This window comes from Cupressus sempervirens, chromosome 4 (assembly GCF_028749045.1).
Source record: "Cupressus sempervirens isolate cs-2001-9-10 chromosome 4, ASM2874904v1, whole genome shotgun sequence".
Lineage (NCBI taxonomy): Eukaryota > Viridiplantae > Streptophyta > Pinopsida > Cupressales > Cupressaceae > Cupressus > Cupressus sempervirens.
The window spans coordinates 900,207,044-900,211,019 of record NC_143121.1 but is presented as its reverse complement, the minus strand read 5'-3'; the positions used below and the strand labels follow the sequence as shown (position 1 = coordinate 900,211,019).

The 3,976-nt window shown below is 30.3% G+C and overlaps 1 non-coding gene across 1 annotated transcript; it reads right to left on the bottom strand.

Annotated features, from left to right (window-relative positions):
- Positions 1-789: 789 nt before the first annotated feature.
- On the bottom strand, positions 790-860 carry TRNAC-ACA (transfer RNA cysteine (anticodon ACA)). The gene has a single exon. It is a non-coding gene; the product is annotated as a tRNA-Cys (tRNA).
- Positions 861-3,976: the final 3,116 nt, after the last annotated feature.

Below are 3,976 nucleotides of genomic sequence, written 5' to 3'. Positions count from 1 at the left end.
AAAATCCTTCGTTGGCTAACCCAGCTCGATAACCACTGCTCCAGAATGGTTTTCTAGTGTTGACCAAGTGAAGCTTGGTAAACACTACAAACCCTACAAAAATCCTTTGTAGACCGAGTGAACTCGGTTAGCACTGACCTTCCTTTGCTGACCTTGTGAGCTCAGTAGAAGCTAACTTTTTGCCACATTTCCTTTGATGACCGAGTGAGCTCGATAGACATTAACTTTTCGTTGTTGACCTTAGGAGCTCGATTAACACTAACTTTCTGCTACAAAATCCTTTGATGCCCGAGTGAGCTTGGTAGACATTAACTTTTCTTCGTTAACCTTGGGAGCTTGGTTAATACTAACTTTCTGGTACAAAATCCTTTGATGCCTAAGTGAGCTTGGTAGACATTAAATTTTCTATATAATGTTTAGGAATGTTCGGTAGACACTATAAATTGCTTTGTTGATCATCTAAGCTCGGTAGACTCTATCTGATGACTGATATGACATTTGTGTAACATCAAAGACAATACACAATTAACAATTGTATCCAATATTCAAAATGGTGAAAAGTGGGAATCTTTTGCCTTCCTATTCTAAAAGGATGAGTTGATAGTAGAGGCTTCTCAAAAAAAATTCTTGTAACTAATTACTAGAAATATAAACTACCTATCAGATCAGACATTAATGATAAAATTGATTTTTATTTTCTATTACTAGCAATAGCACCTGAAGCTACACAAGTTGTCTCCAAAAGACATGGATAGAAATAGAGACTTTTCTATTTTGTTTAGACTGCCAAGGTGACACCCAGATTTGAACTGGGGATCGAGGATTTGTAGTCCCCTGCCTTACCACTTGGCTATGTCACCATCCCCATATCTAGTTTATCCTAAGGGAAAAATATATTTTGCTTTATTTATCGAAGATGATATGTAAGGTATTTCACATATTCTTGTTTATCACTTAGATATTTTGTATAACCAATTTATAGTCCCTAGGTCTAATAGGGGATTTAGAATTTTCCAATAGGAAAAAAAGGGATTGGTGTTCAATTATCTTATTGAAGTGGAACCTATAACCTATTAGTATCGATTAGGAATTTAAGTTACTGCCTCTAGCATAGAATAGGAATTTAATTTGGAGTACCCAATTAGTATACTAAATCCACTTTTGTCTATCAATAACTAGAGAATTTACAACTATAGAAATATTTACATCATATATCATATTTTAATAATAAAAGAAAATAGCTTCTTCTTTTTTTGATATAGTGAACAAAGCATATCAATTTTTTGTCAAATTTATTCGTCTAGATTAATGGGGAATACAATATCAAAATATAAAATTTACTATAGAAATATAGGATAGCAAACATTCAATGTGATTAGAAGACAATAAAGGAATATTTACAATTCCCCAATTTGGTAAAATACAACTTGAAGGACTTTTTCATTTTATCAATCAATTAGGAGCTAATCCTCCATTCGTCCATATTTCAAGAAATAGAATTTCTTATGTCTCATTTTTGTTCCAATAGGAGTGAATACTATAATTTACATTTTGAATAGGGACAAAGACAACATCTATAGGAAAAAATTCATCCTTATAATTGGAATTATTTGGATTTTGAATAATATATCCATGGCCTTTTTCAATTTGTAATGATATATCTAAGGTAATTTATTTGTTTATGTTAGCTATATGTTGTATAGTATCAATTTTTCTCATAGAAGGTGGTAGTATGATATCTTCAGTGGTTACTTGTTTTGGTCTGACAACATGGATAGATCCTTCTCGAATTCTGTACACATTACTTTGAAGTACAATTTCTTTTAGATTCATCAAAATTTCATGTATTGATTCCTCAATACCTATTATCGAACCTACCCACAAATTGATAGTATTGATACAAAAGAAGAGTGAGGCAATAAAGGAAAAGGTTGAGATGATAAAGGAAAAGGTTCAAATGATAAAGGAGATGGTTAAGACAAAGATCAACCTTTGACTTATTTATATGTCTTATGTTATGTTAATCAAGATATCCAAAATTGACTATTGACTTATTAATAGAAAATAAAACATATATTCTATCTGATCCACTTTCTCTTCCACTATTGAACTAAATTCTATTACAAATATTCTATGAAATAGAATTATCTTCTTGAATGCCTTGATGGTGGAATGGTAGACACGCGACACTCAAAATGTTGTGCTAAACAGCATGGAGGTTCAAATCCTCTTCAAGGAATATAAAAACAATCTTATTGTTTAAATAGATTCTAATTGCATCTATTCTTAAATTGCAAATGCAATTGGTCATTTGAAGAAATCCAAATTGATAAATTGAATAGGCATACTATTAAATATTCTTAAATTGCAAATGCAATTAGTCATTTCAAAAAATTTGAATTGATAAATTGAATAAGCATACTATTAAACATTTATCAATTTGATTTGATTTTTTGAAAAAGTTTTGAAGGCAAAATTTAGACCAATCAAATTTGAACAAAATGAATGAAAGATCTAGGCTTTTTTATTTCTATTTAATCCTTCCGCCAATAAACAATCAATGGCATTCATAGAAAGCCATTTTGTTTTTAATAATGTATCGATCATTTGTTTAAATAATATTCTATTAGAGAAGAATAAATTTGATAAATAATCATAACTTTCAGATAGAGTTTTATAAGTAAGAGATTCATTAGATAATAAATCTATATTTTCCCTTTCTCCCTTCAGCAAACGTTGTTTAAATTTATCATCCCATGTTTTTTCATAAAACTAACATTCATTTATCACCAATTGGTGATAAGGTAATACACATCTCAATCAAATACCAATTTCTTGAAAGCCTTTGAAATTTTCAAAATTTTATTTTTCTTCCATTTTAATATTAAGAGGTAAATCATCATCATTAGTCTAAATTTTTATTCCTAGGGCTATTTTTCTCACCTTTTTATGCTTTTGAATAGACCTCAAATTCTTTTTAATATTGATATTTAGCTCTCTTGTTGAAGAATAAGTAAGATAAATGCTCTTCACAAGTTCTTTAGAAACAAAAAGTTCTCTTGGTTCAGATGAAGAGTGCTTATTGCTTAAGCGAATAGTCACGAGATCCCAAAGAAATTGACAAGCTAGACAGATTACTGTTGTATTTAAAGGTTTATACTCCATTGCATACTCTTTTGTGTCAAATTGATATATTCCCATCCTTTGAAAATTTTTGTATAATAATTTTGCTTCCCAAAAAGAAGTTGTCTTTCTTTCTATAATATCATCCTTCTTATCATAAACAGGTCAAAAGTTGGGGCCAAACATTAGAAATTTCTTCCAATATAAGGTAGAAAGATGGGTTGGTCTTTCTTCAAACCCTCCAAATAGATGGAGATAATCCAATAATGGATTTTCTATTTTTATATCTTTTATATGCTCAAATCGATTGATGTGAATAAAACTAAAATGCTAGGTCCTAGAATCACCAACTATAGGAGTTTCATCCTCTTCCCCGTAGGAATTTCTTAATAATTTAGATAAAGCAATTTTATCTAGTATAGAAGATAATCCTTTTTGCATCATATCTTTTTTGAATTGAGGAGCAATTGTTATGTAATCAGAATTGCCTCGATATATTGGCAACGATGAAAATTCTTCCAAAAGACCCTATAAGAGACTCGAAGCTAGAATGAAATCACTTTCAATGAAAGGATCAAAAGGATTATCCCAATTCTCTCCATTTGATAAAAACCAACAATCTTGCGCTACTGATCTAGCCAAGCAACCCAAAATATGATAGAATATAGTGAACTCTTTCGCAACTGTTCCGACAATTGAAGGTTCTAAATACCATTGATGCAAATAGTGTGCCCTTCGACCCTTGAAATCTAGATTAAGTCTTATAGAATTTTTTAAATATGTTAGTTTATTTTGTATAATGGCTTTTCCCATCTTATAAGGAAGTCCTTTAAAAAATTCACTAAACTTTAGA